This window comes from Macaca fascicularis, chromosome 18, assembly GCF_037993035.2.
Source record: "Macaca fascicularis isolate 582-1 chromosome 18, T2T-MFA8v1.1".
Classification (NCBI taxonomy): Eukaryota; Metazoa; Chordata; class Mammalia; order Primates; family Cercopithecidae; genus Macaca; species Macaca fascicularis.
Window position 1 is genome coordinate 47,298,262 of NC_088392.1, and position 23,948 is coordinate 47,322,209.

At 38.8% G+C, this 23,948-nt stretch overlaps 1 long non-coding RNA gene across 1 annotated transcript in view; it reads right to left on the reverse strand.

Moving 5' to 3' along the window:
- LOC102133752 (uncharacterized) overlaps positions 1-23,948 on the reverse strand; it is a 301,673-nt gene that overhangs the window by 227,504 nt on the left and 50,221 nt on the right. Inside the window, exons 3-4 of the long non-coding RNA XR_010582863.2 lie at positions 19,332-19,788; positions 18,795-18,926 (exon numbers count right to left, since the gene is read on the reverse strand). This is a non-coding gene — a long non-coding RNA (uncharacterized lncRNA). The remainder of the gene's footprint in view (positions 1-18,794; positions 18,927-19,331; positions 19,789-23,948) is intronic.

Genomic DNA, 23,948 nt, shown 5'->3' on the forward strand with positions numbered 1-23,948 from the left:
GAAAAGTATCTGGGCCAAACAGGAAAACAATGCGTCTCTCCTTCAATTTCAGAGGAGGCTGTTGTTGAAAACCTGCAGTTTGCTTAAGGACAGGGATTGTATCTTCCCTACCAGGTACCAAGCACATGGACAGGAACACCGGGCCTCCGTAATCAATAAAAGTATTCAAAAGAACAAATAAAGAAATGAAGACTAGTCTAAATGGAGACATGGGCTAAATGTAGTTGAGTCACTTAAGTAAGACTGACTTTTGCAGGAAGTAGAGCATTTGTGATTTAATATGAAATGGTAACCGATCAGAAATAACTACTCCACCATTTATCACTGTCTCAAAAGTCGTTCCTCAGAACCATTCTTAAGAATCATAATACTGTCCAAATATCTTAATGAGAAGTAGTTCTTTAAGTTGTTAATAGCTTTTCTTTTCATAGTATTTCATTATGGGTAGTGACTTCTAACTGCACGAGCTAGTGGGTTGCAGAGAATTTATCCCACCACAGACATGTAGGAAGAGGAGGGAGAATGGGTGTCAAGTTCTGGGATGTTGGTAGAACCAACAGAAATGAATACTATTCTACCATGAAAGCTCACAAAACCACATACACAAAAGAGGAGGAGACATTAGAGCATATTTGTCTTAATCTACTCCTTCATGAGAGCACATAAGCCTAATCATTTCCCACAATAAGCAACTACCCCAGGACGAGGTCTCTAATTAGTAGCCAACCTAAGAAAGTGGCTCTGTATCTACTGTTCTTTCCCAAACATTTCCATCAGAAAATTGCATTTTTTTCTTCACCTATTAAATCATTTTTTTTACAAAACTGATCCATGACTTGACAGTCATTTTCCCAGTGTTATTTTATAGCAGGAGTTTGCACCAACACTTGGCTGAGGAATGAACTTCCTTATCCTTCTAGTGGGTACAATCTTCCAGGCTCAGCTGTCTTGAGAAGGCAGGCCTGGCACTGGGAAACAGGTGGGGGCTGTTACAGACACTGAAATGTGAAACGGGAGACAGGCTGAGCAGTGTCGCAGGGAGACTGCACCAATTCAAAACCTGCTTATCTGGTCATCTTTTTTCTCTGGCATCTGATCCTGAACTCCATTCATCATGAACTGAAAAAAAAAAAAAAAAAATCTAGTATTTGTGCACTCACCTTAACATTAGAAAGACCCAGTCTGGAGGAGAATGTGTAAGCATATTTGGAAAAAAAGAAAGAAAAAGTGCAAGTGAGAAGAAAAAAAAAAAAAAAAAAAAACTACAGGGAGCATTGTAAATCTATTTAAAAACAAAATCTAAATGTCATACTATATATCATCCTATAATGGAGCTCCTGCTGTGCCCTTCACTGTCTCCTTCTTGCTCTGGCTCCAGGCTAGGCTGCATCAGCCACGAGATAATATCTGTATATATTTTTCGACCAGCAGCACCAAACAGAGGGTTCTGGGGGCTTATTGCCCAATTTGAATTTTAGAATAAAGGAGGAGAGGATCTTTGGTAAAGTGTCAATTAAGCCAACATCCTAATTGGCAGTGACAGCCTCTCAGGTCTGTAGCCTTCTCGTATCTTTTTGGTTTTTTCCATGGGCTGTTGTCCTCTTTAACTTTCTATGGTGGTCAGTGTCCAGAGACCCTCTCCTTTCTGTTCTCTCTAAGATCTGCTTTTTGCAAAGCATTAGGAATTCATTTGCACTAAGCTTTGGATATCTAAGGGCAGCTTTTGGTGGATAAACTGTCCACCAGAACAATGTAAGGACGTTTTCACTAATGAAATTGCAAGTATAAGTTATCAAATGACATGCATACTAGAAGAGACTTGGGGAAGTCTGGGCAAGGGCTTAAGAGGCAAGCCCCTTCCCCGGGAAAATGTCTTCCAAAGTTTGGCCACTAATTCTTGAAACCGACAGTTCTTTTTAAGGGGAATGGAGCTAGAATTAAGGTCAGGTGACATGACTGCATCTCCACGACTATTAAACACTTTGATCACCATCCTTCCTACCTCTTAGATGTAGTTCTACAAACAAGAACTGAAGTACAAATAATAAAGTTCAGAAGTTATCGCACGATTGTCTCATTCGAATCTGAAAGTAGATAAGCAATCCTTGCAAACGCGAGGTTAAGAAGTGGCAGAATAACTATAAAGCCTTATGCTGCTTATTTCTGTTGACATAACCTTTGTTTTTAACTCTGGCCCTTGTTTAATAAAAAGAGGTTGAGATTTAGGATTGGCAAAAGCAGAAACTTTCTGAGAAGGAAGAAGGTGAAAGCAAGCATCAATAATAGATAAATAAGATCTGCACAGGCCTGCCAATTGTAGTCCCAGACCTCTAACAAGACCCCATATAGCAGACAACCTTTTAATAGGAGGCATCCTGTTTTCACTGTGCCTCAAGACAGGGAGCAGAGGTGAGAAGTTCATTGCATATTGTTTTCTTAGCTCCCTGCTTACCACGGGGCTGTCGTTTCCTCCCTTCAGCCTCTCAAATGTAAGTCTGTGTTTAGAGGGTTGTAGCAGGCAGTCAGCTCAGTCTTAATATTCTTTATTAAAGATCAAATAAAAACACAAAAAGGAGATGCAGCCTGAAGAGCTTCCTCATGGCAGGGGGCCCATCTCTTGGAAAAATGACTGTCCATTTGCTTTGTCTTGTGTCCTCCCCATTAGAGGTTCCCGGAGTGCTCCTTGGCATCATCTGTAATCACACACCCTCAGCAGAACCCTGTGAGAGTGATTTTTCTGTAATGAAAAGATCAGAGCCTCTGGGGAAGAGAGGAGAGGAGGAGGAGAAGCTTTAGTGTGTATGCTAGGTTGGAGGAACAGATAGAAAGAATGTAATACTCTTACACTTCATGTCAGATACACTTAAGTGGAATAAGTTACCCCATTAAACTTTTTATTCTGTACTTTCAGGGGTGGTTTACTGAAAATACTAGTTCAATATACATCCATTCTGGTGAATATTCTATATTAGCACACTAGTAAGCAGAACTTCCAAAAATTTATATCGAGGATGAAGCTCCTCCCAGTGATGACATTGTGAAAAGGCCATTGCAGACGTGTCTGTCTTCTGTCTTCATTACATGCTTATAACATTTAGTACTAGGGATCTTAGATAGTTCATCAATGCTAAATAATAGTCAGGTGGTCATTCAACATAAGTGATCATTTTTTCCCTCCAAAGTCTCCTCCCTAGCTCTAGGCTTGGTACATTACATGGCTCATCTGTTTTATCCCTGTGCCTGAGCCCTGTTCATTCATTCATTTATTCAGTGCTTACTTATGAACAGTCCTTGAGCGCACAATTTGAAAAAATCAGAAATGATTGCTAACTTCATACAGTTTGTATTTGAGACAGGAAAACAACCAATAAACAAATAAATGGGTATAAATGAGTATACAGTACACATTTTGTGTAACCTTATACAAGGAAAAAGAAGCACTGTTGCCATGAAAAAGAGAAACAGAGATAACTACCATAGATTGGGCATTAGACGAAGCCTCTCTAGAGGATGGGAAAGAGCCAGGATAAATGTACCCTAGAGAAAAAGCAGACGCATGAAGATTCTAAGTCTGGCTTTTGTCTGACCAAATCTTTTTATGGTCTCTTAGCCCTGCCTACTTTGTTTCTGCTCCTCTCCTCACAGACAAAAAGGCTTGGAGTTAGCTCTGGAAACCAACAGTTTGTAAAGGCCTTGCTTCTTACCAGCAAAATTATTTGCTAATCATGCTATGTCTGTCTACTTACCTGCTGTGTTTTCCTGCGGTCAGTCTACCTCACCCTTGTAAGTCACATTCCAGCCACCTTCTTAATGCTGTTTTCATTACTTCTCTTTGTAATTAATTCAAATCCTTTCCTTCCTTCCTTCCTTCCTTCCTTCCTTCCTTCCTTCCTTCCTTCCTTCCCTCCTTCCTTCCTTCCTTCCTTCCCTCCTTCCTTCCTTCCTTCCTTCCCTCCTTCCTTCCCTCCTTCCTTCCCTCCTTCCTTCCCTCCTTCCTTCCTTCCCTCCTTCCTTCCCTCCTTCCTTCCCTCCTTCCTTCCTTCCTTCCTTCCTTCCTTCCTTCCTTCCTTCCTCCGTCCCTCCCTCCCTCCCTCCCTCCTTCCTTCCTTGCTTTGCTGTGTTTTGCTTCACTTTGCTTTGCTTTTTAATAGAGACAGGGTCTTGCTATGTTGCCTAGGCTAGTCTTAAATTCACGGCCTCGAGCGATCCTCTTGTCTTGGTCTCCCAAAGTGCTGGATCAAATCCCTTTTCTAAACTTGTGCTTATTGATTGCACTAACTCATCAGATCTAATAGAAGGAGCATTTCCTCTAACACCAACTGCTATCCTCTGTCTTGGAATATGATCCATATCAACAGTCAGATCTTACTTTTCTTTCATTTCACTAAAAAAACATTCCCTTTAACTGAGGACCAGCCTTGGAACCTCCCTCGGCCAAGCCCTCAATGACTGACCTCCTAGCCATCTGTACCCTGACTCCAGCAATGGGAACTAGACAGTGTCCAATTTTGTTTGTTGATGCAACAACTAGTAATATTTCCATAAATCAAGTCAGAGATATAAATTGGGTGTTTATAAGAATGGGGTCTGAAGTTTAGGCTGCTGGCTTTGAATCTTGGGTCTCACTGGCTGTGAGACCTTGGAAAAAACACAACCTATTTCTGCCTCAAGATTTTCAAATATAAAGTAAAGCCATCTTACATAACTCACAGGGTTTTTGGAGGCTCAAGGAAGGAAGTATGTGTAAAGTACTTAAAATGCTATCTGGTACATGGTACAAATCCCCAGAAAATATCATCTAGAGCTACAAAGGGAAATCAATCAGTAACTTGTTATGAGCTATAGCATACACACTAAGAGGTTTTGGTCTAAGAAGCATAGAAAATAAAACTGTAAATCATAAAAATTTAGATATGAGATTAGAGTGGGTCCAGGTTAAGACTGAGCCACCAGAATACTGAATTCTGTGCCATAATTTTCCTTAAATGTATTCTAATTTGAAAAACAAATCATATTACTGAGTATGTGTATGTAGGGCTGAGTGTGTGAATTTGTTATCCCTGACTTCTGCAAAGGAAGACATTCAGGGGCCCAACAAATGGATCATTTTCCTCTTTGGGCTCCACTGACACTCTGCCCTTCCTTCACTGTCAACTCAAGGGTTAGAATGAGATGACCCTTCCTATGCTTCAGTGATTATTAATTTCTACACATTCAACAATGTCAAATTTCTGTGCTTATAGCTTTTAATACTTTAAGCTTCCCAAAGGGATCCCACTTATATCCTAAAGATATATGATATAGACATATAAGAATGTAAATAGCATATGACACTCATACACAACTGCATGTTAATTGGTTATGTAGACAACAAATGGATGATATTGTGACATACGAAGACATCATGTAAAGACAAGGTCATGGAAATTGGATAGAGGTTTGAGAGCCATAAGTTTAGACTGTTCATTTTCCCAGATGCTTGCAGCCAGTTTGAAATGCAGCTTGCATAGAAACAGGACTCTGCCAACTCCAGCCAGCTACAGACTCCTGCCATTAGTGATAAATGACCTTGGTAGTCTTGAAAATAAATAGCATCCAGTGTTATAAGGTGGCCCTGTTCCAGATGATGTTTGTTTACGTGCAGCAATTAGAGTCCAGCTGCTATAGGGAGGCGGTCATAACCCCAGCTGCATTTTAGGAAAAGTACATGTAAAGCACCTAAAATGGTATTGGATTTATACGAACTGAAGGAGTTGAACTTTGTAAAGATGTGTCTGAAGGGCTGCACGAAATCATGAACCTCTGTGGGCTCATCCTGACACTCCAATCATGTTGCCCTGAACAGTGGCAAAATCTATTCATTCAACAAAAAGGACCTGCACTGAGACTGCCATGAGGAAAAATAGAAAACGTCCAAGCCCTCAAGGCAACCATCATGAACTCACACTTGGATTGTAGACCCAAACCTCTCTTTCTGAGCAGTTTCAATTCCAAGACTTCAATTCAGTAAGGAATCGGTGCAGTATGAGGCCATTGGGGGTATAAGGCAGGGAAGAATGGCAAAAAGTAAGAAGACGGAGACCTAAGAGAGACCCAGCAGAAGCTCAGTTGGGAAGTAAAATACAACTCCAGATAAAAATAAAGAAATAAAATGTTACTCCAAAGTTGCATTTCTGAATCAGAGAGGGGTGGTGCTCTATCATGGAGAGTGTGGCAGATACATTTCTGCTTTCAGAGTTGTTTTTCTCATATTTCTCCCTTATCTATTCCTCTACACAACAGTTTCAGGCCCTGGCATGTTGTCCTGAGGGACAGGAATGAATTTGTAGTGGAGGGGATTTGTCATTGAGTAGAAGGCAGAATCTGTTGGGAAGATACTTTCCTCTCTCTTTCATTTCCAAAACAAACAAACAATAAAAAATTCCACTTAATTGAAAAGATAAACCTAAGCATCCTGGGCAGAGGTCATTTTAGACCTGGACAGTTTGCAGATAGTCTTAAAGGCTAATCAATTAATTTATTTTAAAATGAGACTTGTCAGCACTAAGAATTGGTAAATTTCACACAACAATCTGCTTCTGAAATCTCTTACAGACATCAGCACTTGGGCCACACTGGGCCCATATCCCTGTCATAAGGGGATTGGCTCACCCCACACTGGCTAAGACAATGTTCGTTTCATAAGAATCATGGATGGTCTTTGCCTACTCACTTCACTCAGCAATTTACTTCTTTGGCCTTGAGTGCAATTTGACTTGATGATTAATAAAATTGGACCTGAGGAGGAAAGGCTAACTTCTGAGCAGAATTGAAGATAAAGGAGCCTGGGTTCTTGGTGAAACAGGTGCCTTCTCCCTATTCTGTGGAGGTGTCCTGGGGAAGAGGGGAGGACTTTGAAGTCTCTGATGTGCACATCTCAGACCCCACACCACAAAAAATGCCCACATCTATTTCAAGACACCAAAAGAGTGGTAATCCACGATTTAAGGATCCATGGGAGCTAAGACAACAGCCATCTCCATGATTCCAAGCATGGACATAAAGACCCATGACCGGAGGGGTCTCTCTGGAACAAACATGGAACCTTGGCATAACCTTTGACAAGGCTGTGGGGCCTGAACCTCAAATGACCTGAAGCGAATTTTCCCATCAACCTCCGCAAGGCAAACTCTCAGGTTTGGTAATTACACGATTTAAGAAAATAAAAGTCATATGTCTTGCAAACTGTATTTATGAACTTAGAATTGTACCCACCACATTGAAGAAACTGAGAGAAAAGTGTTTCATTTTCTCTAAGTCAGGTATTAATGACTCAACTATTAATGACATCCAAAAGGACTTTTTTTCCTGATAGCTAGATTTACTTACAAATTTATTTAAAACAAAGAAACAAAATTAATTAATTCAAATAAGCAGTTGTTTTTCAAATAGCTAATTGGGAGGTTCATTTAATAGCACCTCTCAGTTTTTGTTGTTTTTCTAGAGACAGGGTTTCACTCTGTCACCCAGGTTGGAGTGCAGTGACCTGATCATAGCTCATTGCAGTCTTGAACTCCTAGGCTCAAATGATCTTCCTGCCTCAGCCTCTGCAGTAGCTGGAACTACAGGTGTGTGCCACCATGCCTGGCTATTTATTTTTTATTTTTGTGGAGACGGGGTCTAATTGTTTTGCTTTGGCTGGCCTCAAGGACTCTTCCTTCCTCAGCCTCCCGAAGTGCTGGGATCATAGGCGAGGGCCACTGCACTGACTTGCACAGTCTTTGGAGCTGAAAGAAATGCCTTATTTTGTTGACAGTATTGTTGGTGCTTTGTTGGTGATGCTTGATTGGATGCCATTGTCTTGTTGGCCTTACAATCACACAGCACCAGAAGCAAGGAAGCTCAGGGGGCTCTTCCTGAGCTCCTGAAGTTGTCAGACTGCCTGACAACTTCGGGAGTGTCTTATATACTTGACAAGATCAGACCTACTGTATTGGATTACACTTAGCAGGTCCCAGTACAGCCTTTGAAACTCCATCTTTTTTTCTGAGAGTGTGACCTATTAAAGTCTCCTGACGGCATAAGTGCATCAGCTGTGTGTATGCACCAAAGTAGATAACATTGCAAATAAGAGTGCTATGCTATCTGGCTTTATCACATTTAGCATCCCTTTTGAAGTTAAAGACAAGATTATCCTGTAAATGCTTGGCAAGCCACAGTTAATCCTCATCTTCATGAGGGAACATGAAAGGACACCCTTAACACTCAATATCAGCTCGTGGTTTTGTGTTATTAATGTGAGGGTTGAATTTGATGCTACAGTGGTGAAACCCATCATGTCACTATTGTAGATGATGCTCCACTAGCCATAACAACAAGGCATTTATTTTTCCATAAAATGTCTGCATTGAATTGGTCTTTTTTATAACAAATCCACTGAAGATTTCAATGTTGTTTCAGCTTTCAGAAACTAGGAACTTGAAACCATGGTTTATGACAATAGATCTTAAACAAACAGAGATAATAATTTTGCTGGTGTGCTTTTTGGTTGTCAGGTGTGTTTCCTGGTGGCTATCTTTGTCGTCGTATAGTAAGCCATAATGTTTCCCTTCCCAAAAGCCTGAGGATATTTTAGTGAATCCATGTTTAGGAAAAACATGGGGCAATTTTGCCTGAGAGACAAAAAAGAACTCATTTTTTATTGGTAGGTCCTTCTGGTCCTGATTATTATGTCAGAATCAGAAGAGACTGAGGCTAAAGATGACTTCTCATATGATTTATAGACCTGGTAGAACTTCACTGTTAATTCCTTAAATCATAAAACAAGTTAGTCTAATTTTAATCAAAAGATTTCTGATTCTTTGAGGTAAAGAGCTTGCATTATTTCAAGTAAATGTGTGTTAAAGACTTTCTTGCTATTTTTAAACTAAGCTTCTAGAAGTATGTACTTAAAATGATTTTAGATATGTGTATGTGTATGTATCTATATACGTAGGTATGTCAAAAGGGAGAAATAGCTTACAACTGAATCATTTAAAATTGTACTTTTTAAATAGCTCTTTTAAATGTACCTGGAATTTACTTTGAAGGTGACTGAGTGATGACATAGAGAAGCCAATGTCATTGAAAGAATAGTTTATTACTTCTAGTACCCAAAAAGAGAAGGCATACCATCCTGTGGGACCACGTGGGCAAGCACCAGGGTTATCAGGAGAAAAGAGTTAGGGGAAGGCGTGAATGAGAGCCCTTAATTCTATAGTGGCAGGACATTGTTAGGTGGAAATACCTCCTATTGGGCAGGAAGCAAAATATAGGTGTTGGGGTTTGTGGCTGGAAGATTTTTAATATGATTTTTCTGCACCTGTGCAAACACAAGATGGTAGGAATGTAAACTACTTTAGCTGTTAATTTGGCCTATGATTTCCAAGATGCCAAATCATCAATTGCAAAATATTAAGAACTATTCTTACAACACTGTAGACTAACACTTATCAACTGAAATGTCTTTGCTAGATACTTACCAAAAACAGTCTTTTAACTCTTTGAAATTATATTTATGAAATATTCTCATCAATTATTTTGTAGTAGGAAACAATAGAAATATATATGCTGGTAGGAAGCAATTTATCTTTTAAATATATTTCATTCTTGATGAAATAACCACAAACCATTCAGCAACACTTAAAAGACTGCTTTTTGTTTGCTTCTGTTAAAGTTGAGAAGAGGCTCTGATAAAATGTGCACTAAAATTGCTGTTTGTCAGCACTGTGCACACAAAAAAAGTGTGTGTGTGTGTGTGTGTTTAATTGGTTCAATTAGTATTCTGTGGTAATCTGCTCATCACATAGAAACAGCATCTAAGCAGAGGGCTTGACATTCAGAATCAATAATGTGCTGAACATTTAAGTGTCACAGCAAATATCAATAGGCCCAAAGTCATTCACGTGCCGAGCAAAGTCTAATTGGCAATGCAACCAGAATGACCAATTTACTTACAAATACTTCCTGCTGGAGCTCTTCTCCTCATTCATATCCAGATGTGGGCATGTCACAGGGTTGGCAAATTCAGGAGCCCACACTGGCTCAGCATGACTGCTCTCTCTCTCTCTGAGTGCAGCAGCTCACCCTACATCACACAGGACTTAAACCCAGGCTGTCGGACTATGAATTGGATACTTTAGGGCCAAGTACACAGGACTTCTCTGTTCTCTAATTTTATGTTTATATTTGAGATGTAATTTTTTAAAAGACTGTAAACAAAGAAAATAATGTTAAAACTAATTGAACATGAAAAATCTAGTAGTCTCTGAACAAAATCCATATTATGACCAAGTTAAATGGAGAAGTGGGCGGTAACATATAGCTACAGGCTGAGTAGACATTGTGAAAAGAACCTTGTAACCCCAGGTAATGGGAAGCAGTGATGTACTGGAAATGGAAGGGGACCAGAATATGGAGACATAAAACCCTGCCACTCATTGTTCCCTTGTTATCTTTAACATTACCACTTACCCTCTCTGAGCTTCAGTTTCCTGTTTGGTAAGAGAAGAAAATATTTCATGTCTTATTTACTGGGTACTGATCAAATGAAACAATTAGAAAATGTAACATATTATTTAGCATTGTTTGTTTCTACCAGCTCATTTGTTTTAAAGTTTAGATTTATACTTCTTAGGCTTTTTTAGAAACAACATAGTTGAATTTAGCCAGACAGCTTGTTATAAATTGAAGAACAACTCTTTTGTATCAACCTCTTATTTTAAGTAGATTGTCTGTATAAATATTATCTTTAAAATAGTTCATTTAAGCACCAGTCTATTACTAACATTGTTGAACAAAAAAATTCCTCATCCTGTAGGTTTCATTTCTCAAAGCACTGCTCAAAATTCAGGTGTCAAAAGGAGTCATGAACATATCACCCAGGTGACAGGCATGTCAGGAGAAAAGTTTGGTGATCCCAGGAGGCCAAGACATGTGAATCAGGCATTCCCCAGCCTAGATCCTGAGTCAATACAAAGCTAGTTCATTAGTACTGGAGGACTGCTGGGGTCATAAGCCAAGAGGATCATTATTAATGTCCATTTATTCAAGACTGCTTTTGTAGTATTCAATAAATACCTCTGTGTATAGAACAAGTTTCAAAAAAAACAAACAGAGAATATAAAGATGATTAAGGGACAGTCCCTTATGAGAAAGTATACAGGAAACAAAACTCTCTGTGAAAAATTCCCCAGGCTTTCCTCAACAAAGTCTTCAACCTAGGCATATCCCACAATAGTACTTTTCTTTCTTTCTGTGTGTAGTGGTTTAAATAGTTTTCCCCAAAAAATTCGTGCCTATGCAGAACTTGTGAATATGACCTTATTTGGAAATAGGGTCCTTGCAAATGTCATCAAGTTAAGATGTGGTCATAATGGACTAGGGTGAGCCCTAAAACAAATATAATGGATGGCCTTGTAAGAAGAGGGCAGTTTGGAAGCAGAGCAACCAAGGAGAAAAAGCCATATGAAGAAAGAAGCTGAGACTGGAATTATGCAGCCATGAGAACAAGCATGCCAATGATTGCTGGCAACCACTGGAAGCTAGGAAGAGAAAATTGTTCTTTCCTAGACCCTTCAGAGGGATCGTGGCTTTGCTGACGTCTTGGTTTCTAGACTCTATAACCTTAAAGAATACATAATTTTCTGTCGTTTTAAGCTACTCAGTTTGTGGTGTTCTGTTATGACAGCCCAAGGAAATTAACACACTAGGGGAATTAAGGCCTGCTATTTCTCTTTGGAGCAAATGTCATTTAGATAGCCAGGGAAATTGATTCAACAGATATCAATCTAGAATAAAATAGGATTGAATGCCAAAAGGATTAGGAAGGAATAGAGAGATCAAGCAGACAAGAAAATTACAGAATTGAATACTTGATTAAAGCTAATTTCTTTGGGTTAATTATACTAAGCTTAATCTAACTCACTTTACTGAGGAAAATCTTGAAGAAACGTCACTCAAACAGCGACAGTATTAGTATCTCCTCTAAGCAGCCTCTTCCCTGAAGCAATCAGTTGCTGCTGCTGACCCTGCCTTGTTTCTGTCTTTGTCTTTCCAGTTTTTCCACCATGGGACCTGCTGGCGTTTCAAAAGCCCATCCCCAATTCCACAGCCGTCCCTGACAAGATAGAAGACAGCACCAGCTCCATCATTTGCTACAACTTACAAAAGAGAAAGAGAGCGGGAATGTCTAATACGTCAAGTATTATGGTAATTACTTTTATATACATAGATTCATCATTCATTCATCCCTCACTCGTATTTGTCCTATTTTTATTAGGGATTTCTTAAGTGCCTGGCATTAAATCAAATTTTCAGGATTCCAAGTTGGACAAGAGAGTAGTGGTCTCTGCCCTCTTTTCCACTTAGGTTCATCTTTTTTTCCCTTATCCTAGGAGTTACAACTTGCTCCATTTGCTGGGTTCCTGTGTGGCCTCTGAGCCTCACCTGACCAAGGATCTAACATTCAGGCACAAACACCTGTCTGAAATTTAAGCCCCATACAGCACCTTTGCAGACCAGTCCCATTTAGATTTGCTTAGTTTCCTGGATTGGGCTTCTTCTCTGACAACTCCCCTTTAGCATTTGTCCTGTTGTCCTTAGGGCCTGATCTCCCCTGTGGCACAAAATCAAGCCTAAAATCTAGCAATGGTTGGGCATCCTTGGCTAGCATTTAGTAGCTTTCCTTTCTTAGAGTAGAGTCTCTTCCTAATATGCTGCTTCCCCCTAAATCATTCACTTTGTCTGCCAAGAAGACTTTAAATATTCATTTGGTATTTACTATGTGCCAGACACCGTTCTAAAGATACGAGGCTAACCATGATAGGTACAGTTTCTTCTGTCATGGAACTTAGTTCTACAGAAAGCAGTAGACCAAGAAAAGAGGGAAAAACCCATAAAATGGACCAAAAAGCCCCAAGTAGTATACAATAAACAAAACAACTGTCAGGACAAAGGCATCCTATTAAAACAAAAACGAAAAGAAGGAGCTGAAAGAAAATAAAAGAAGAGGTTGGGGAAGATCTATCCAAGGAGATGTCATTTAAACTGATGATAACAAAAGGAGTAAGTGAAATTAGCCCATAATTATGGATAGAATTACACAAGTCCAGGCTAATAGTCGGTACAAAGACCCCGTGGCATTGCAAACCATGTTGTATTCCAAGAACCGAGAAAAGACACATAGGTAGGGCATTGCTTGTGAATGAAGAGAGTGATTTTATTAGCTCTCTATTGCTTCTGTCACATAATACCACAAACTTAGTTGCCTAAAACAACACAAGTTACAGTTCTGGAGGTCAGATGTTTGAAATGAGTCTCCCTAGGCTAAAATCAAGGTTGCCAAGGAATCCATGTCCCTGCCTTTTCTGGCCTCTAGAGGCAGCCTGTTTTTGCTTATGGTCCCCCTTTCTGGCAATCGCATCATTCCAACCTCTGCTTGTCATCACCTCTCCTTCCCTGACTCTGACCTTCCCGCCTCCTTCTTCTGAAACCCTGTGATTTCATTCAGCCCACACACATAATTCAAGCTAATCTTATCTCAACATTCTTAACTCACCTCTGCAAAGTTCTCTTTGCCAGGTAAGGTAATATATTTACAGGTTTGAGGAATTAGAATGTCTACATTTGGTGGGGAAGTGGGGGACATTATTCTGTCGACCTCAGTGACATAAAGCAATATTGGAGATATGTAAAAGTTCAAGGCAGAATACTTAAGTCATGGTAAATAATTTGGATTTCATGAAAATGTGAAACTATGAAAGGTTTTAAGAACATAAGTTGTTTTCTAACATATGTTTTTTAAAAGATGATTTATACAACTATGTGGAGAAAAGATTCAAGATGGGAAAGTGGGCTAACTGGAATCAAAGAGAAAGAAATTTATCCCTGTAAATTGGATAAGAGATGGCAAGTGTCTAGACTAAAATGGTGACAGTGGAGATGAAGAGTAATAGGAAAATTCAATTAAATCAACTGAACTTAATAGTAGAATCTATATGAGCAGAGTGAAGAAAAATTCAAGAATCAAGTATAAATCTCAGGGGTTTTGTATTTTATTTTATTTATTTATTTATTTTGTTTTGAGATAGAGTCTCACTCTGTCACCCAGGTTGGAGTGCAGTGAGCGATCTTGGCTCACTGCAACCTCCGCCTCCAGGGTTCAAGCCATTCTCCTGCCTCAGCTTCCTGAGTAGCTTGGACTATAGGCACATGCCACCACACCCAGCTAATTTTTGGATTTTTAATAGAGACGGGGGTTTGCCATGTTGGCGACACTGCTCTCGTACTCCTGATCTCAGGTGACTTGCCCGCCTCAGCCTCCCAAGGTGCTGGGATTACAGGCTTGAACCACCACGCCTGGCCAATCTCTGGTTTTTAAATATGTATTTTACAATGGGGAGAGGAGGAGAAGGGAAGGTACAGGAGGGGAGGGAAGGGAAGGAAGAAGAAGAGAAAGAACTCTGAACTCCCAGGCACCAATTTTTGGCCTCTGACCATCACAGATTCAGCTGCTGTCTCTACGCTGGGCCTCTGATTGTCATCTTTACACTTGAAATGATTCTTGCAATCCTTCTGAATTACATTCTCACCCTCCTGGGATATGATAGAAAGCATTGTTTACCCATTTACACTCTAACTCTAGTTTTTATTTATCTGTTCTCTATCGTCACTGTTAATAATTCCCACTCTTCATTTAATATAATTTTTTTTATGTTCCTCAGCTAATGACTTCCAAATGAAGCTACATCCTATCTAATGTTCAACTATTAAAATAATAGTGTCTTCCTAAGAGAAAAGCCCCAGGTTTCCATATAGTCCCAGGACTACTGAAGGCCCTTCAGGAAAAGGAAAATATGTCAATCCTAGAACCCAATAAAATCAGAAGAGACTTTGAAAAATCCAGTCTCATATCCTTTACTTCATATGTGGGGAAACCAAAGCTTCAAACTCCATTCACTGACAGATGCAGGGCAGGTACAAAAAACTCAGACAACAAAAGCCTTCACATAACAAGGACGCCTTTTCCTGAACCATGTTATTTCTAGACAGATAAAAATAATAATCTGATGCCAACATGTTCTTGCCTCCGTAGACACAATAATGATGAGATATATTATGGAATCTCAGTAGCTTTTCTGTACTCTGTGATACTTAAAACAAACAAAATAAAATCTTTTCCACAGTTGACTAAGCCTTCAGATATCTCTTTATGTGAAGAAAAGAATTGGGGAGAATTATGCTGCCCTAACTAGAAGAAAAAGCCATAAATTGTCTCCATCATGTTATGCTAATGAAAGACGTCCAGTCAGCAACCCTAAAGACTGAAATCGTTCTTTTCCAGAGAAGGGCAAAACTCAGCCTCAATGAGTATTTGGAAGGTGGACCGGGCAACGCTAATTCAATTTCCATGACCAATTCAATCTCTGACCCTCTTTCTCAAGTCCCTGCAGTTCCTGATGATCATCAATTGTGAAGGTCTTTTTGGCTACGCTAGGATCTTAACTAAGACCAATAACTCATTTCATAAGTCACCGAACAGTTGACAAAGGATAATGACTTTCAGTCAATCTTAAGCTGGGGATAGATTCCAACCAAAGACATAAAGGTGAAAGTCCTCTACCCAGTGTCCATTATGCAGCTCCAAGGTAGTTAATTTATGCTTAATGCAATTGTATATTTGAAAGCTGAAAAGACCCAAGTGATAATTAATCTTCAAGAATGCATTTAGCTGTGACTTATCTTGCTGAAAGCTTTTCCCACAATGTACTTTGGAAAGTGGCACTTGCAAACTCCTTCACATTAAATAGGTGTGACTATGTGTCCAGAGGTTAGCCAAGCACAGTGTGTTTTTGTAGAACTCTTTGCAGCAGCAGAGTAAAACTGAATTCGAGTTGTAGATACATGATAATACTAGAGTTTTGGTGGTTGATTTTGTGTGCTGAAGGGAAGTTCTATGGTAAGTGATAGAATTTTTTTTATATCACTCAGTGTTTTCCAATTGGTAATAAACATACTCATTAAACATATTGAAATCTTTTAACAAGAGCATTTGACTATCAATGGATTATTATTTAACTATCATGGATAAACACTGAGATTCTCAGCAGGTGTAAAGATCTCTGTTTGCATAATATGAAAGTAATCATAGAATTGTTGTAGCTAGTGGAGACATTAAAATTCTCTGACCCAAGCCTCTTATTTTGCAAGTGAGAGAACTGAAGCCCAGAGTGCTTGCATAACTCACTGATGCTCAGACAACTTATACAGTTTAACCTAAATTTTTGATTAGTGTCCAAGGTAGCTTTGACTTTATCATCCTTTCTCACCCACATCACATTCTGTTGGAATAAAGCAGAGAATAACACTAACAAATCAAATAAGTAATATAAAAATATAGAACTTTTAAAATAAGTTTATCTATGCATTCTTTGCTTGTAAAATATATTTTGTTCCTGACATAAAAGACGCCTTCTCCCAGGAAAACTGGCAAGTCCAGTGGGCTGTTTGTTTATTGATTATTAACCATGTGCTGGACAGTACCCAAGGTAATTTAAGCGAGAACCCCAAAATGCACAAGGCACTCTTCCTTCCTTGGTAGAGCTTAGAACCAAACTGGAGATAATAAGAACATCAACAATAAAATCAATACTTGGAAAGTAACTTAAGGTTGGGGGAAGATAGCTGTGTCAGAGGAGATATTTGGCAAGAACGAAAATTGCTGTGGTTTTGCCATTTAGAACTCAGGTAAATGGAGGAAACGAAATACTAAAAACTGGAAAAACAAAATCAGCAAAGAAATAAACTAGAAACTACAGTCATAGTACAAGAGGGATTCAAACAACCTGGGGGAAATACAGATCCACTTTGCTTTGGGATGGAGTGTAGAATTCTTGGCTAAGTCTTCTTGGTTTTAGAACTTTGTTCATTGCCACTCTTTCCACTCAAAAACAATGTTTGAAAAATTGCTTTTTGATGTTATAATTTGCATTTATCACTTTGACTTTGCTACTTCTTTCTGCTCTCAAAAATATTTTTTCATAGCCTTAACTTGGAAATTGCATTTATTCATATGCTATAAGCCAGAAATGATGGGATGTGGAGAGATACTGGAATAAAATGATGAATAAAATGAAGGTGATCCAAACTTTTTACAGTCTATGGGAAGGCATGGAACCAATTACAATGAAGTGTGACAATATCTTTGTATAATAAAGGCAGCACAGAATGGCATGGAAACACATGGTATGGGCACCTAGTCCAAGCTGAGCTATCCATAAAAAGTTCTCAGAGAAAGGGGAAGTTGTTTGATACATAAAATAGGGGTAGGAGGGAGGCTAAAATAAGAGAGCTAACAAGGAGGCTTGGGGCAAAAACTTTCAGGCAGAGGGATCAGCAGGTGTAAGGCCCCAGAGCAAAGAGGGAACAACAGAAGTTTTAACTATAGTCATGCTTTGTTTAACAGCAGGGATTACTTCCCCCCAAAAAATGAGTCACTAGATTATTTCATCATTGTGCTAACATCATAGTGTGTACTTACACAAACCTGGATGGTATAGCCTGTTACATACCTAGGCTATATGGTACAGCCTACTGCTCCTAGGCTACTGACCTGTACAATATGTTACTGTACTGAATAGTACAGGCAACTGTAATACAATGGTAAGTATTTGTATATCTAAACATACCTAAACACAGAAAAAGTACAGTAAAAATACACTATAGAAGACAATTTTTAAAAAAGATGCATCTGTATAGGGCACTTACTATAAATGGAAATGGCAGGATTGGAAGTTGCTTTTTGTGAGTCAGTGTGTGAGTGGTGAGTGAATGTGAAGGCCTAGAACATTACCGGACACACTGTATACTTTATAAACACTGTACACTTAAGCCAAATTTATTTTTAAAATTTCTTTCTTCAGTACTAAATTAACCTCAGCTTACTGTAACTTTTTCACTTTGTAAACATTTTAATTTTTTAACTCTGACTCTTTTGTTACAATACTTGACTTAAAACACAAACATATGGCACAGCTGTCCAAAAATACTTTCTTCCTTTATATTCTTATTCTATAAGGTTTTTCCTATTTATAAAACATATTTTTACTTTTTAAACATTTTTATTAAAAACTAAGGCAAAAACACACACCATAGCCCAGGCCTATATAAGGTCAAGATCATTAATATCACTATCTTCTACCTCCACATCTTGTCCCACGGAAAGATTTTCAGAGGTAGTAACATGCATGGAGATTTCATGTCCTATAATAATGCCTTTTTCTGGAATACCTCCTGAAGGAATTGCTGGAGGCAGCTTTACATTTAACACTTTTTTTTTTATAAGTAGAAGAAGTACACTTTAAAATTACAATAAAAAGTATAAGCCAGTAACATAGTTGTTTATGTATGTTATCAATTATTAGGTGCTGTACCTAATTGTATATGTTAGACTTTTATGCAACTGGCATCACAGTAGGTTTATTCACACCAGCATCACCACAAACATGTTAATGATGTCTTGTACTATGACATGACAATGATGATGTCATTAGACAATAGGAATTTGTCAACTCCATTATAACATTATGGGACCATCTTTGTATACGTGGGCCGTAATTGACCAAAATGTCATTAATGCTACACATAAGTGTACTGGATAAAGTATGGGAAGTTGGGTCACAGCTGATAAAGGATTAGGCAGGAGGCAATCATGTGGAAACTTAAAAACTGAGATATAGGATTATATTTTATCCATGGGATAAAAAAAATTAAGTTACCTTGACTAGGTTCTCAGGTCAGCATTCTTACAAGGCTTGCACCAATTTTGTTACTATAACCCATAAAAAGATGGTGTTTCACATAGGACTATGTCCTGTAGAGTTTTAAAAGCCAAGTAATGGATCTTTATCCTGCAGGCAATGAAGGGGAGAAATTCATTAAATATTTGTTAAAAGAAATGTAACATGACAATGATGTTTTAATGCATATAATAGCAATGCTAAAAAATAATGGCAGGAAAAAAGCAGAGCAAAAGTGGAAAAAAAATTACATGATGAAAACAATGTCAATTAGTATAGCAATTGATATGATGTAAATTGAGTGCACTTTGAGGGCAGTAGCCCCGTAAAGATTGGTAACTGCTATAGTCTGAATGTTTGTTTCCCTCCAAAATTCATGCTGAAACTTAATCCTCAGTGTGAAGGTATTAAGAGGTGAGACCTTTAGGAGGTTATCAGGTCATGAGGTCTCTGCCTTCAGGAATGGGATTAGTACTTTCATAAAAGGTCTTGAGAGCCAGACGCGGTAGCTCTTACCTGTAATCCCAGCACTTTGGGAAGCCGAGGTGGGAGGATAATGAGGTCAAGAGATCGAGACCATCCTGGTCAACATGGTGAAATCCCGTCTCTACTAAAATACAAAAAATTATCCGGGTGTAGTGGCACATGTCTGTCGTCCCAGCTACTCAGGAGGCTGAGGCAGGAGAATTGCTTGAACCTGGGATGTGGAGGTTGCAGTGAGCCGAGATCACGCCACTGCACTCCAGCCCGGAGACAGAGCAAGACTCTGTCAAAAAAAAAAAAAAAAAAAAAAAGAAAGGCCTCGAGGGAGCCTGTTTGGCTCCTCTTTGCCTTTCCACCGTGGTAGGACACAGTACTTGTCTCTTCTTCTGTGTGAGAATGCAGTAAGAAAGTGCCATCTTGGAAGCAGAGTAGTTCTCACCAGACATTGAATCTGTTGGCGCCTTGCTCTTGGACTTCCCAGTGTTCAGAACTGTAAGAAATAAATGTCTGTTATTTCTTAATTATCCAGTCTAAGGTTTTGTATTATGACAGCCCAAACTAAGACAATAGTGTACTTATGAAATTCCCTTTCTCTAATTCCAATTAAACCTACAACATAATCATTTTTGACCATTTAAGATAGATTAAGTTTAATAATTTTGACTTTGTCACATCTGTCTAGCAATTTTGGAGAACAATGTGTACAAAATCCATAATTTGATATTGTATAAAATTAGTCAAATATATAAAGGTAATTGCAATTTTGAAATACATAGATTCTTTAGAGAAGAATGATTAATCATAACGTATAAGTAGGCAAATTTAAAGAGCACCTGCTGGAATACAAAATCTTATCTCTAGTCAATATTAGCCATTTTAATTAACTTAACTCTGTTCTTCCTTTGGCAAAAGAATGCCTGATTGCAGCTCCATGAAAAACAGCACAGATTTGTTGCCACTCACATTTCTTACTCTAACTCTTCCTTGAAACATTAACTCCTGCAATTAAGATTGCAGGCATCAATATCGTGGGTAAAGGATATTAGCTACTCCAGGTGTGTCAAAAGATGCAAACAGACCAGATGTTCTATTCTAAGTCCTGTTTTTATTTAAGGCTGGTGGCTTTCACAGGTAAAATTACGGTGGCCTGAGGCTGTTGTATTTTTTTTACTCACTTCATAGTCCAATTAAAGAATTTTTCAGAATTATTCAACTCATTTTTTTTTTGAGATGGAGTCTCACTCTGTCACCAGGCTGAAGTGCACGATCTCGGCTCACTGCAACCTCTGCTTCCCAGGTTCAAGCCATTCTCCTGCCTCAGCCTCCTGAGTAGCTGGGACTACAGGTGTGCACCACCTTACTCCGCTAATTTTTGTATTTTTAGTAGAGATGGGGTTTTACCATGTTGACCAGGATGGTCTTGATCTCTTGACCTCATGATCTCCCTGCTTCAGCCTCCCAAAGTGCTGGGATTACAGGCTGTTCAACTCTTTCTTAGTCTTGCCAACTGAACTAACTCCACTAGGGGCCATGTATCAAAAGTTGACACTCTAACTTGACATACTATTTGGATAGAAAATGAGTGGAGCAAGGAAGATACTGGCAACATTGTTGGGAAATGATATGAGAAGAAAGGGAATCTATACTGACACTCAAAATTCTTTCTGAGGAAGGGAGGCTGTGACCACTTACATGGTAATTATGTTCTCACTCAGAACCACGTTCATCTTCCAGTCTTCTCCTTCTACCCTCTAAGTCTCACTCTCTCCCTCCCTCCTTTCTTTCACCATTCACTCTCTCTAATACCTGCCTGCTGGTTTTCATACATAGCCACAGCCCCAAATTTGTGACACAGCATTGCCACTTTCTTGGTGGTGATTCCCACCTACAGCTCTTAGTCATTTTATTCTCTTTCTAACTTGTTTTCTAGTTGAGTATTGCCCTAGGAATTCTTCTTCATGCAAATGTTTAGATTGCTCATTTAATCAGTATAGCAGTCTGACAACTCACAGCAGTTTGCAAATTCGGATTCTGAGATTCAAAGTAATTTATAATCCAATGTAGCATGTATCTTGGTGTGTTAAGAAATAATATAACATGGCAAGACCATTTTAAAAGAATCAAATGATAATTTAGGCATAATAATGTAGATTTTTTTCTGTTGTCATTGGCATTCCTGACATTTATAGTCTTCTTGCAAAGGATCAAAGAATGCGAGAGTACTTCACCACTTTGGCCTAAAGATTTATTTGACAAAAACATGTGATTTTAAATCACTGCCATGTTCTCCTCAGATGAGTAGTGTTTGCCTTCTTTGCACTTTGTGTTTAGTGTTTCATTTCGGTACTAAAGTTTCCATGCTTAAATTCATCTCTAGATAAAATGTGTGTGCAGTTGGAGGGGAAATGTTTAAACAATAAGCATTCTAGTAGTTTCATGGTCTGATAGCCATGTGCAGTTGTTAAGATTGCAGGAGGCAAACTCGAGAATCATTTCCCAAACTCAACAGTCTGAGATATTATTTTGTTTACTTAGCTAATGCTGTTATTGATCAACTTCTCTAAACTCAGTGCAAGGTTTTATTTGATATTGGAAAACCTGACCATCAACCACATGAAGTTAAAATCTGCATTCTTGTTAAAGGGAGGACATACACCCTCAGAGTAGCTAGTTAGAGGAAGGGGAATTGAGCAGGGGGAGATCTTTCCTGAAAGTGAGAGGGCTTAATGTATGCCCAAGAACCACAGAAAGAGCTCCAAAATGGTGGCACAGCTCCAAAACACCACAATAGCTATGTGAAAGATTTAAATTTTTGTTGTTGCTGCCATGAACACTATATTTCCCAAAATATTTTGTTTTTTGTTTTTTGTTTTTTTTGAGACGGAGTCTCGCTCTGTCGCCCAGGCCGGAGTGCAGTGGCCGGATCTCAGCTCACTGCAAGCTCCGCCTCCTGGGTTTACGCCATTCTCCTGCCTCAGCCTCCCGAGTAGCTGGGACTACAGGTGCCCGCCACCTCGCCCGGCTAGTTTTTTGTATTTTTTTTAGTAGAGACGGGGTTTCACCGTGTTAGCCAGGATGGTCTCGATCTCCTGACCTCGTGATCCGCCCGTCTCGGCCTCCCAAAGTGCCGGGATTCCAGGCTTGAGCCACCGCGCCCGGCCAATATTTTGTATATGTAGACATTTCATGGAATGGCTTTAATGGATAGCCACATCAGGAGATTGAGCTCGACGTTGAGCATGAGCACAAAGCCTAAGAAGGAGATACACCAAGAGATGGGCATTATAACGCTGTTCCAGCTTGGCTGGAGGGGAGACACCAGGCCAGAGATTCTTAGGAAATTGCAAAACCCTGGAATTTTTGGAAATTACAAGACCTTGAAATGTTCCCAAAGTCTTAGAAAAGACATGAGGCATCTCATAGAATGGAGGGTAGGGAGTGGGTTAACTGAGCTTGTTGTTTTTTATTCTCATTAGGTACGATGACCTCTGTTAATATTTAAGTTATATTCCATTTTTGTGTTTATTCCCAATGATGTTTTAGGTTAAAAAAATGTACAGACTGTCACAGGATGAGTTTTCTCCTTTCTGTTTATTTTTCTGTTCATGTTTACTTGAATCTATCTATGATTGTTTAAAAATGTGTCAGTGCTATTTATTTGAATAATTCTCCTGGATATTCAAAACTCGTCAATCATTCCATTATTCTTATTTATTTTTTTTCTGCTCCCCTGCTCCTTCTTTCCACACTGCTTGTCTTATCCAAAGCATACAGCTTGGCAGTGCTCTTTACTGAAGTCCCAATTGACAATAAGTACATACAATTAGCCACTTATTTGCAGATTTAATTCTACCCAGTGGAATTAAAGTTGGTAAATTTCCTTATGTTCAAAATTTTAAAAAAATATTTTTAAGTTCTTTTATATTGTGAGAAGTTATTAGATCACTTTAAACCTGCATATTATAAAATGGCTTAACCATCATAGACAGTATTTCCAAGGCACAGGCAGGGTTCCATTAAACTTGTGAACCTAGACAATCTTTAAAAAAATAGATCACACTTTCCCAAAGTGAACCTGACTTTGAATACTGACTTTGACATCAAGTGGACCACAGAAACACAGACTGATGAAGCTGGCAGGAAACTAAGAGATCATGTAATCCAATTTTTAGATAAAGATATTGAGTGGTTAAAACACTTGTCTCAAACTACACAATTAATGAAATAGTTTAGACCAGAAACTGTGTTCTCTGACTTGCAACAAAGGAAGTGAACAGGGTTTAGTAGAATCACTGGAGTTTTTGGAAGAACTTTATCTATTGTCCTCCTTATTATGGTCCTATGATATAAGTTATATTAACCAACAGGCATTAGGTGGGCACTTAGAGTTCAAGTTCCAATAAAAGCACTCTGGTACATTTTTAAAATTATTCCAAAAGAGTTCCCAAAATGAGTATATTATTTAAACTTGCTTACAACTTCCCATGATTGTTACTTTAAAAGAGAGACTAATACCTTTTGGAAACATTAATTATTGTATATTTAATAAAATTAGTAACATAAACCTACAGTGATAGCTCATGAGATAGCATACACTCAAACCATATCCTTAGACCATCTTGTTAAATGGGCCCTCCAAGTGAAGGAAAA